The following is a 13,034-nucleotide window of genomic DNA, read 5'->3' as shown; positions in this document are numbered from 1 at the left end:
AAAAATACAGCAGGAGACCAGAATGGAGTATCTCAGCAAACTGATGAATTAGTCTTGGTGCCGCTACTTAGGTCATTGCAGAGAAACAAGTTTCCAGACAGTGACTGTGCAAGCATTTGTTCCTGGAAGGGAGGATAAAACCAGTTCATAAAGCTCCCATTGATTTATCAGAAACATCCCAGGGTGACCTCTTGGCAGGAACTAACCACAGTACCTTCCCTTGTAGTTGCTTCTGTAAATCAGTGGGAACCATGACTGATGTTTTAGGGCACATGATGTATATAATCCATATAGGGAAAAGTGTAATTAAAAAAAAAATCTAGAGTAAAAAATGTATATGGGACTGAATTCTATTCACATCAGAATGTCATGGACTTCTGTGGGAATAGGATCAGGTTCTTTATATAATTTGAATTTGCATAATAATTAAGTACTTATATTTACACGGGACTTGAAGAAAGAATGTTTATATCCCCTATAAAATTATTTTTATCATATCTAGCTGACTGAGATGTTCTCATTATTCATACAAATGTCTAGTCCTTTTTTGAAAACCATTATACTATTGGCTTAATTAATATCCAGTGGCAATGAGTTCAACATGCACTTCCTTAAAAAATGTATTTTTTATCATTTTTAAGGATCCTCCCAGAATTTATGATACCAGTATACACCAAAGGTCTAGTCTGGTTGTACAGTTGAGACATTAAAGTTTGAAGTGCATTTGTTGGGCAATAGGCATCGAATACATTAACAACTACATGGTTTAGATTTTGTAATGTATCTTCATTTATGAAAGGAGAAACCCTGATGCCTGTGTAACCTGTTCTACATTTAAGTATAATCAGGCTCTATGGAGAAAGGAAAAGCTAAAGTTTCAGGGCTTTGTAGGTGCCAGTTGGCTGTGCTATGTATTGACTCTGAGTGGTTCAGTCCTGTTGATAAGAAAGGACAATGTCCTCTCAATTAGCAAAATGGGTGGTTACCCATTCCAGAAAATATTTTCACTGGAAAAGTTCCCTCCCCACCCCCACTTCTACCTTCCCCACATGCCAGTTGTATTCAGTTTGCAGGTGAAGGGAGATGATGAGCAATTTTAGTGCCCAATGGTTTTAAAGGTGTTCAAATGACCACTAAAGTAGTATTAACTTGTCAAATTGACCGGTATTTTCTGTCCTTGAAACATTACAATGAATAGCTCTAGACAATAAAATTGTTTCAATTATATTACATTAGGCATCCTCAAAAAGAAGTGAAGATGCAGAAGACAAAGGGGAAAGAATCTAGGAGATGTGCTCTCATGCTGACAGACTACCTTTTAGAGGAATACAATGGAATACTTTTGAAAGAAGTGTTGATTGGGGGTATAAATGGCTAACTCCTAGCTTATACTCACACCCAAGAAGTTACAGCAGCAAAGATTTCCCATTGTACATTAATATTACAATATAGAATGAAATTATTGAGAGCACAACACTACTTTAAATATTATAGGGGATTAGACTGTGTTTTAGCCCCTAATAAGAGGCAGTATATAGGTACAGCACCCTGGGATAGCGCTGGAAGTCATTTCGTTGAAGAGAGTCTCAGTGTCTCCTAGGGCTCTGAATTAATGAGAGATGATGTCATTTCCTACAACCTTTCAAAGCGTAGAGCATGCTGCCTTCTGTGCAGACAGACCACTGGTAAGCATGTAAAGGGGACAGAGCTATGCCCCTTCCCTGCCCACTCTCTGCCCAGTTGCTCTGGGAGGGGAAACAGCTGGAGCTCCACGTCAAATGCCTGAGCTACAATTGTGCTCAGCCCTCAGGTGGATCGTGCAAGCTGGTGGAAGTCCATACTCACTCCTATGCCTTTGTATGGCGGCCGGGCAAAATCAAGCCCCATCTCTTAATGTGTATTGAGCAGATGCGATAAAGTGGGAGCAAATTAAAATATACGTAATATAAATACAAAGGAAATGTCTCATATACATAGGGTATAACAAGTAACTGCCCAGCTGCAGAGGTGTTCCAGGACATACTACTAGCTAATTAAAACATGATAGAACAGTAAAAACACCATGTTAAAAACCCCAGTACCGATGCCCTCTTCAAATTAGAAAATAATAAAAGTAATTGGGAGAGGGACTCAGGTACAGGAAAAGGGCAGAAAAAGAGACAGCAAAGAGAGGTTACAAGAGTGGGAGGGACAACAGACAATCTAAAGGACTGCTTATGGAAAACAAAGTTTTAAGATATTTACCGATAGCCAAGTTGCTCAGCCTTCCCCTACACGGATGAGTCCTTACACAAGTAGTCTGAATGGCTTCCATCAGTGAGTGAGTGCTCTCCAAAGTGAGAAAGGGTTGCCCAATTTCCGGGACCAGTTTCTGCACAATGAGCAATTCTTTAGTTTACAGGCAGTCCGATTGATTTCAGTGGGAACAGTCATGAAGTAAGGGGTTAGTCAGTATTTGTAAGGGACAAAAAATCTAGCTCTAAATGAGGGAAACTGTCCCTTTTTGAGCACTGAGATAAATGATTAGGAAGAAAAATTGATTCTTGAAATCGAAGCCTAATATTTGCATACCTGGGTGCCTAAAGCTCAGCTCCCAAATAAAAGTAATTTAGGAGTCAGCAGGAAAATTTGGCCACAGTAAAATAAAAAGCAAAACCTTCTGTTAAATTGGTAATTCTCCCTGATAGTTGGTAATTGGTAATTCTCCCCAAGGAGTGGAAGCCAGGGGGACTGTAACTGGTTGTCTCTCCTATGTCTCCTTTACCTGTTTGTTTGAGCTTAGACACAGCTCACTTTCCTTTAGTACAAGCCTTTATTGGAGTCCATTAAAATTATATCAAGGGAAAAATTATGTTTCCACATGCAACTGAAAGATGTCAACATAATGTTTTCTTGCGGAGGCTCATAATGTTGTGTGTGTCTACTAAAAACTAACAATTCCAGATCTGGTGCGTAAATTGCTACAGTGGGACTTAACACAGATTCAATTTGACTTTTCAATTACTTATTTAAAACTTCATTTTTATACTAGGTTCTACATTTGACTCAATAACATATTTTTTTGTTTCAAAAATAAATAAATACGTATCTCAGTCCAATTTGTTGAAAACCCACTCCACTCAGTTGGCTGGTCTTTCACAGCCAGTAAATCCAGCAGTCGAATACGAATGGTTTAAAAACAAAACAAAACGTACAATGATTTATATTTATGCTTGCAATGCTGATGTCATTTTACAGTCAGGACACAGTACATGCACTCTGCTGTAAGTACTAGCTTGGTGTAGTAAACTCAAAAGAGCACATTGGGGGTTAGCAGTTACTGCTGAAAGTGAAAATCAAGAAACAGCAGTGGCACTGCTTTTGTCTTCAGCATGCTCTTCAAGATGTGAGAGGCTCCAGTGGGTGGGAGACCTACACATCACCACCTCCCAATTCTGGGGATAACCCCGGCAGTTATGCTTTACAATTACCTTTTCTTAAAATACCAATTAACCCTTTCAGTGCTTTATGGCATACTGTGAGCAGGCAGGAGAGGGGCACTCGTTTATCCCTTATATTGAACATCGTAACCAATTACTAGGGGGTTGGAAGCGTGAGGAACAGGTCTCTCGCTACTGTAGATGTCTCTGGAGTGCTTCATGGGCGTATCGTTTTGGTGCTTAACGTCTGCCAGGGGTTGGTTAGGTTTATTTTTGATTAGTTTTAAAATCGAGAACAAAACAAATATATCAGTGTCTTAATTTGCTGGTAAACATAATAAAGACTTGCAAGATACAGATCTTATTCTTGAGAACAGAAACAGACAATGGGCTTTAAATATCTGTTTGGCAATATTGCTTATATTTAGTGTATCTTACCGACTCATAAAACAGCTCTGGTTTTAGTTTTACCATAATGTTACAAATATTAAAAAATGTAGTTTTGTTTACTCGGAAAAATAGCCAGTGGCACAAACTCAGCCTTGACTCTATCAGAGTAATTAATACCAGGCTACTGGCAGATTCAGATTTATAATAAGCAATTTAAAATAATAAAAAATACTAGAGGTTCTTATGGGAGCTGGAATGCTACCGAGTTTGCAGTGGCTTCATTCTAAACCTGCAATGGCATCAGTTAGCATAGAGGTGAACTAAGCCCATTGAAATGTATGCTACATGTCACTTGGTATCTGATTCTTCAACCCTCACTCACACTGAGTAGTAGTCACTCATGTGCAGAATCTCATTTAAGTAACGTGCTTCTCAGTGTGACTAAAGGTTGCAGAAATAGGCCCTTAAAGGGGGGGGCAAGAGATAAGAAATAGGTTGGTCAAAGCTTGGTGTTTGATCACACCCATAGGAGGTGTACCCCAGCATGTTCAGGGATCTGTTCTGGAGTAGCTTGTCTAGATTCCTTTGATTTGTTAATTGCACTGGGTGTCTTGTGAGATCAAGTTGTTGATTGATGCAGATTATAAATTAGGTGGGAAGGGTGAGATGGAAGAAGATAAGAGGTGTTAAAATCTATTAAAGCTCGAGTATTAAGAACCCATTCAAGTATTTCTAAAATGCATCTTAGCTTCCATAAGCCACATCGCAGTAATTCCCCACGAGAGTCTTCTACACCCTATCTTCTCAGGTGATGGGGAAAGCAGTAGCACCCTGGTGCTCTAATTACAGCTGCATTTCCCCCCCACCCAACTTCTCCAACCTTTAGGCCAAATGCCATTGTAACTCTATGACTGCTAACTCCAGAGTTCAGGGTGCATGTTGTAGGTTTATCCATGGGAAGATAAGATGTAGCTCACGGGCCTTAAATTAAATGCCAGGTTGCAAGTGCTCCTAGCTAGCCAAGACAAAAGTTGTAGGAATATGAGGTTGGAGGCAGGCCCAGACCTCCTTAAGTGGTGTATCAGTAGGTACACTCCCCATGAGTGAAAATGATTCTCAAAGTTCCCTCTGCGACAGGAGGATCTGCTGCACCCTCAGTACATGCCAGTGTCAGAATTGAACTCTGTGACTTGCACATGCTCCCCGCTCCTTGCCTCCCACACCCCGATTTTTCATTTGTGACAAATGCCACCAAACTTCTTTGCAAAATATAATGGACAAAAATTACCCCAGCTCCAAGTAGGTGCAACTCCACGAAGTTGATGGAGCTCCTTCAGGAATGAATTGGACTCCGAGTGGTAAAGATAGCACAGGCCAGGTCTACACTGCAAACTTACATCGGTATAACTACATTGCTCAGGGGTGTGAAAAATCCAAACCCCTGAACGATGAAGTTATACCGACCTAACCCCTGCTTCTTCCATCAAAATGGCTACCGCCACTTGCAGAGGTGGCTTAACTAAATCCATCAGCTCTCCCATCGGCATAGTAGTGTCTTCACTAAAGTGCTACAGTTGCACCGGTGCAGCACTGTATGTGTAGACAAGCTCTCGGGCAAGTGTAATAAATTTGTCTGATGTCCTTACTTCAACTCAAAATCTAATGTGGAGTCTTTATGGACGTGCAGTGCCTTGGAGGAAGGGCCTGATCCAGTTTGCTTCAGTGGGCACTGCATCAGGCCGTAAAATGACATATAGACAAGTTTACCTCCTCTCCTTGGAAGGGTGAGTTCTCCAATATGAGAACAAGGCACTAGCAAGCTACAAATATTGAAACAATACCCTAGTCTACTTCAAACATTTTAATGAATGTAAGTTGCCAAGGTGGATGGTTATACTATTCTTTATGTGAGGGCAAACATTTACTGATACGTAATGAAAGGAAAATTTCCATTATGAAGTTTTTATAATCAACAATCATAGAGTACTTGACAATGAATGAGAAACATTTGCTTTGTGAGCTCTGTGAATATAATGGAAAGGTAAAAATGATTGTGCAACCTTCCCCCATTTATAAGGCTCTGTATCTTATGTTCAGAATACACAACAAAATAGCCATGATATAATCAAAGGCTATGTTTGTGGTGCATACATTTTGAGAAAGCACAGTACCTACTGAACTGGAGAATTTTAAAAGCATTTAAATATTTAATTGGAAAAAAGCATATATATAGGTCTTAATTGTGATGGGAAAATTGTTTACTGTAAGTGCCATTCTTACTCAGAAATAAAGAAGTGGATTTAATACAAAAAAAGAAGGGGGAGGGGAAGTGATTTTGATAGTCTGACAAAAGAAAGAAAGCAGAGTCTACCATTGTCTTAATTCATCTACAAATGTCCAGATATAATGCCCCTTCAGAACACTAGGGGATCATATATACCACCTATTGTGCAATACTAAGGTATAGCAGGGTGAGCGGAGAGCAGAGTTAGCATACTCCGTCAATTTAGCTAGAGAGTTAGGGACCTGCTACAATGACTTCCCATGGAGATGTGTTCCAATTCAAGGGGAGAAAAAAAATCCTGGAAGGAAAATTTTATTTTATTCTTTTGCTAGCATCAAAGTTTCATCTTGGTGCTCAAGAAAATAGCAAGGAGGTATATACGTATGTGCACACATACACACACATGCATTTTTCGATTGCATGCTATGCAATAATATCTGGGCTTTTCATCACCTGGGGTTATAATGCATTGTCTTTGGACAGACAGAGCCAAGGAAGATGAGATGTTTGAGGTCATGTCTCCCAGAGGAAGGGTGAGGTTCTGAAAATGGTGATTCTGCAAGACTGAATAGCATAAACATAATTATAGGGTGGGAGCACTGCTGTAGAATTGTTGAAACGTTACTGAGCGGGGACACTTGCAAGTTAACCAGAAGAGGAAGAGAGTTAGGTAACACTTGCCACTGTGCCATTAGCAGTGATATACTGACTAATTGATATATTTAAATAGGCACACTAGAGTGTGTTTCCACATTTAAAATGTTTCGATCTACTCCTCAGTATTTCCCATATATATTATTATTTTCTAGTTCCATATCCTGTTGTTAGCATAGACCTATTTTCATATGTTTTCCATGCATATGATTCAGCAGAAAAGAGCTCTGCACTTTTACTTGCTGCCAAATTATTTGGCTTTTTAATATGTTTTATTGTGTATTTAATTGCAATAACTGTATTTTACATTATTGTGCACCGCAGAGGAACGGCGAAGACTAGATAAATAAAATGATTAGGATCACTCTTTAGTTAACCCATACACTAAAAATAAAATGCAAACCTATAATATAGGATTTATTCCAGGGTCTATCACTGTTCAAACTGCCTATATCTTCTTTAATGATTCCAATTTGAACAGTTAGCTAAATACAATTATCTCCTTGTTAAAATAAACAAAATCTTCAGTGGCAGAAAACATAAAAGGGTTACTGAATTCATACATATTTTAAAAACATGAAACATGTGTGGTAATAAAACCACTTTCAAGAGAAAACATCAACCTATCATATAAATTATGATTCTCTCCCACTCTGTCTGACCCCCTCCTTCTACGTCCTAAATCACCCATAAGTAGAGACTAATCTTGGGTGGAGAAGTTGGGGGGAGGTAAGGTTTCCCTTTTTGGCTTGCAGAAGGTTTATACAGTGTTAATGAAAGATTGTCTCTTCTGGAAAAAAAAAGAATACTAATGTGATTTCCCCGCCCCCCCTCTTAGCACAGTCACACATTAGAGATGGATGTAGCACTGTAGGTGCAAACTGCAATAGGTGGATGGATATTTACCCAAGAAAATTTGAGCCATGCCCTTTCATTTTCAGAGAGCCGCTACCTAATCTCAGTGTAGCATCAAGACAAAGGACACCTCATTCCGCTAGCGCCTGCCCTGCAAAAAAAAAAAACCTTTGTGAACCACCTAAGCTATTAGAATAATGGGTTTGGGGGGGAAAAAAGAAGATAAAATACAAATTTCACTCCGATCTGGGTTGGATTACTTCCCCGTGCCCCTGCCTTTATTGAGCGATTTGGTGTTTCATTAGAATTCAGAATTCCTGTGGAAAGAAAAACCACAGTAGCACGGACTTCTCTTTCAAGGGGATTGCAGGCTGACCCATCAAAATGAAAAGGCTCAATGTTTTGCTGACAGGTCCCTGAGCAGGCCTGAATGACAGCTTCATTTCAGCACTTCTCAGATGAGATTTGAATTGGAGGATGGATGAGGTAGCAGTAGAGAGACTTTGTTCCCTAAAAGTGTCAGTGTCAAACTCTGCAGTTCAAGTTCTAGTGTCTGAGGTACAAAACCCAAGTCAGAAATCAGCTTAGATTTGCCTGCTTCCAACTTTATTATTAATGTCTCTCTAATATTAGCACACATGAGGCTTCATTTAAAATGTAGAGTTCATGCCTGGTGTATATGCCTTTCATTGGAAATAAAGAGAAAAAAAATCTGCATATCGAATGAGAGAGATTAAAGGTACAGTGCAACAGTTGCACTGTATCTATGTACAAGATTGATTAACAAGTTATTTTTCTTTCACTAAAGACTACATCACAAAATCAGCATATAAACACATATGTAATCTGATGGCCCTCTCCTGCCCCCAGTCAAGTCAATGGGAACAGATCAAGTCCCTTGTTATAAATTGAATCAGTTTCTTCTACCTGTAAGAGAAATGTGTGAACTATACTACTAACAGTGTTCTCAGAGTTCGATGCATATAAAAAGCACTAAAGCTTTTTTTGTATGTGCTTGTTTATGGATTGAACTACTAGGACTTTATTGCTCATCTCAATAGTGGAAAAAATTGAAATGTTATCAAGCTGCATCTATCATGCAGACAGGTGGAAATATACAGGCATCCCGGGTCTATTCTTGTAAGACTTATTCAGGCAAAACTCTCATTCACTACATATTTATTCAGCTACAGAAGACTGATCAGATGTGAGCAACAATATTAGCAGAGTTTCAGACGGTGGCTTCCATTTTTTTCAGGCACCAGTAATGGTGAGTGCTATTATTTGCATCCACAATTTAGACCACTTAGATGTCTTCCGCTCCCCTCCCTCCCATCCCAACTTGCTGATGCAATGAAGGACTTAGACATCTAACAGTAGCTGCAAATAATTGCTGGTTCACATTTCACCTTCAACTGCTTTCAGAAAAAGAGGCCCAGATAAGGCCAGGATGAAAATCAGGCTGAAAAATGTAGACCAGCAAAGTAACATTTACCCGCCGTGTGCTGTGTTGCCCCACTGAATTACACAATAAGGGAAAGTGCAGCAGTCCCGTACGCCAGCACAATCCTCTTCCTCTTATGCTGATCTTTCACATATTTTTTTCTCTCTCATGTGTTGGATAATTTCTAGAAGGAGAAAGGGAAAAGTTTGTGCAGAAGAATAGCATGTTCTTAAAATCAACCTTTACAAACACTGAAAACTCTGTGTACTCAGAGGCACTTAGATATAACTCTGTAGATCCTATTTTATGTACTGTATGCACTCTGAGCCAAATTCTGCCATGAGTTGTATTGATATAAATTTGGAGTAACCTCATTGCAGCTCCTCTGGATTTGCACCCATGGAAATAAATGGAGAATTTGGCTCATGGCTCAGGGAGTGGGTGCTTAAGCTCTGATTCTTATGTGCATGTGATGAACATTGCTGTGGTTGTACTGTAAGTGTTTTTATTGAGTACTACAGCCAATAGTGACACAAAATCTATGTAAATGGTCAGAGTGCATGATAGGGCCATCCTCAGGAAGCTTCATCTTCTAAACTTTTCCTTTGCTTAATTGTTTATGGTTTGCTCCTCACCCCACCGGGTTTGTGAATTTTGCACAGGGAAAATAATGTACTAAGAAAAATAGATAAATAAAAAAACGTTCTTTGCCACTTGACTTGCTCCCTTCACTGTTTAGAACAACCTATTATTTTCTGGGTGCTTTAGATTATTAAGTACACAGCAAAAAATTCAGACTTTACTTGAAACAAATACACTAAAACCTCACATAAGTGGTGCATGCATTTTTTATGAATCAGGAAATCATAGTTTCCTCTGATCTGAAGGAATCTTAGCATATAAAGCTTCTACTTTCACAATGGACTCTTACAATCAGCCTTTTAACTCCTCAACCACAAAGGAGTGGATTAGAAAAAAAATTGGGTGGGGGACTGGTCAGTCCCCAAATCAGGCTTGGAATCCGCAGGCCCAAATACTGTGGGGCCTGCTTACTCCAGGGTAGAATTTGAGTCAGAATGTTTTAAAAGCTCAGCGACAGTATTTTTTAAAGATTAAATATACAAGAAAAAAAATTGTTCCAATATTGAGCAGTCTATTTCTCCCATTGAAATCAATGGGAGGTTTCACGTTGACTTCAGGGAAAAACAGGAACAGGTTCTGTTATTTTTCAATTGAAAAATATCGGGGAGGGAGGTTTGGAGGAGCAATGATTTGCACTTCTATAATGGATTATTCAGGAATCTCAAATGCTTTGTAAGTAAATGAGGTGAAGTCACCAACAAGAATTGGGGAAATAGGGTGAAACATGGAGTTGGAAGGAGGAATAATGGACTGAAATTTAGGCCGGATAGACAGTCTGTAGGCAGTGAGCATTAGACTGTGGAATACGCTTCCAAACAGTGGAAGCACCCACTGTTTGAATCTTTTATAACTAGAATGGACAAAACTTTAGCAAATCTACCGTAGGCAACAATTCTGTGCTGACAGGCAGGTGCACTGCGTGGACTTTCCCGTCTCTAACTTCTATATTAACTGATGCTCACACGGACTCAGTGAGGTAACTAAGTAACTTTTTAGCAGCTGAGTAAACTGAGGCACAAAAGGGTTGTGATTTGTCCAAGCTCAGACCTCAAATCAAAGGCATAGCTGGGAATCGAACCCAGCTCAAATCACAAGGCTACAGTTCCTCTTGTGATATCTAGGAATAGCATAATCATCTGGTAATCCTACTTTGTATGGAGAGACTTGCAGACTTTAGGTTATATTCCCAAGTCCAATTCTTTGCTGGCACTTCTGTACAGTTCTCTATGGCTGGCTGGCTGGTGTGATACAGAACAGTGAATTGTCAAGGTTATGAGAATACGTGCCCTCTTCCCGCCCCAGATAACAGACTTGAAGAAGGCTGGATTAAAAAAATAGGGGTAAATCTTCATCTGCACCACAGCAGATTTTGGGGCAACTGAATGCAAGGGAGCTGAGGTACAGGTGTCTCCAAGCCACCTTACTGAAACTCCTCCCTCTCCCTTATTGTCTTCTCTCTTCCCCCCACTCTGATCCTGGAGGTGGTTGAGGGCTGAATCAGTCCTAACTGCAAGTTAGAGAAGCTTAATCCTTCTTGCTTTACTCCCTCAACTAGTCTCTTTGATTTCTGTGGGGAACTCATGTGAATGAATCTTAAAAGTTTGCCTGCTATGATACTACAGTATAGTATTAGTTGATTTATTTTTAGATGGAACTGTCTACACTAATAGCAGATGACTAACACCTAGCTATTTATTGCTTGCTCATTTCCCTGCTATTAAATCTTTCTCCCTCCCCCCGCACCTCAAAGAAGTGTCTTATTTGCCTTCATAATTTTGATCCACTCTGTTTTCACTGACAAGCTTGCTCCTGATTCAAGATAGTGATTATGCCATAGGCAAGTTCCTGTTTATGGTCAGAGAAGGGACATTTAATAAGAGAAGGAGCTCAAGTATTCAAAAGTTATATGGAGAGTATCCTGAATGTCTTCAGATTCTTCAGATAAAGTATAGAGAAGAAATGAGGGAACAGTTCCTTGGATAGAAGTTGTTTAATGGGTTCCCTTAGAATTCGAAGGTGATGACATACACTACACAGAAGAATAGTGTTCTTAATTCTGAGAGTTAAAAATAGTATCTCATCAAAAGTAAATGATGTATAAAATATATCCATGGATTTTGATATGTTGTACCATTAATCTAGGTAGACGTATAGGCCCCAATTCAGGTAAATGCTTAAGCACACCTGCTTCGACTTTAAGCATGTGCCAGAGTGCATTGATGAATAAGGATATTTTCCTGAACCAGAGCCATACAGAGCTTCAGGGTTTAAGCATCCAGCTTCGCCTGAGAATTTATAGGACCTGAATGCAGAACAAGCCTGTGCTCCTCTTGCAATCAGTTCAGCAAAGCGGGTAGCAATGACCATCGCAGCTTGGCATCTCAGTTTGTGACGTAATGCCCAGACAAAAACCTGGATCCAGTTTTGCCCTGTCGTCAGTTTTATTTGTGCTCCATTATTCATCAAGCCCTGAAATGTAACTCTTTCAATAGAACTCTTTCGCTGAGTTCAGTGTGATAATGAATGTGAAGGGTCTGTATGAAGGAGGCAAAACTTTGTGGTTTTTTTTTTTTTTTTTTGCAGGTTCACACCAGATAGGCATTTTTTACAGCCTGAAAGGGGATGTTTTCTTTTGTTAATGGCTTACAATCAGATGAAAGGACTCATCACTCTATTTTAGTGCTCCACCACATGGCGTGTATCTTTTATAAATTACAGGCTGGCGTTGTGTGCACTGGGGGGAGAGAAAGGTTGGTTTTCTTGCTGTGAGCCATCCTGCCTAATTGTCGTATGCAAATAAAAGCAATTATAAGGCTTTTAGGGTGAAGGGATGACAGCTGAGTTTGGCAGCTGAGGAGGCCTCACCCACCTTGTTGTCATAGCAACAGGGAGGAAAAGGACAAAGTGGTGTGTATACAGTGGAAACATTTATTTTGGTTAAAGAACTTAAAATATATACCAATGTTATCATGAAATGTCAATATGTGTAATGAATGGCTTTGTTTAAAACATTACAGAAATTAAACTGTATTTATTCCTTGGCCCTACAAGTGATCCTTGTCATCTAACTACCATTTACAAGCCATCACTTGTGATTTCATCTGCTACTTTTAAAGTTATGAGCAGATCATAACAATCCATTCAATTATTAGGAGATTATAAGTTCCTGTGATTTAGCAACCTATTTAAATGTTACTAGCCTGAGAGTTTTGCAAAGGAGAGGGATATTTAATTGTGTGGGGGGGAAGGAGGAGATGGTGAAAAATAACCTATTAGCAGTCCATAAAGTTCAATATAAAAAAATGTTTGTGCTAAAGTGTTAAACAAGTAGAACAAATAGCATGCT

Source organism: Mauremys reevesii, linkage group 10 (genome assembly GCF_016161935.1).
Source record: "Mauremys reevesii isolate NIE-2019 linkage group 10, ASM1616193v1, whole genome shotgun sequence".
Classification (NCBI taxonomy): domain Eukaryota; kingdom Metazoa; phylum Chordata; order Testudines; family Geoemydidae; genus Mauremys; species Mauremys reevesii.
The sequence above is the reverse complement of the archived record's forward strand: the minus strand, read 5'-3'. Positions refer to the sequence as shown.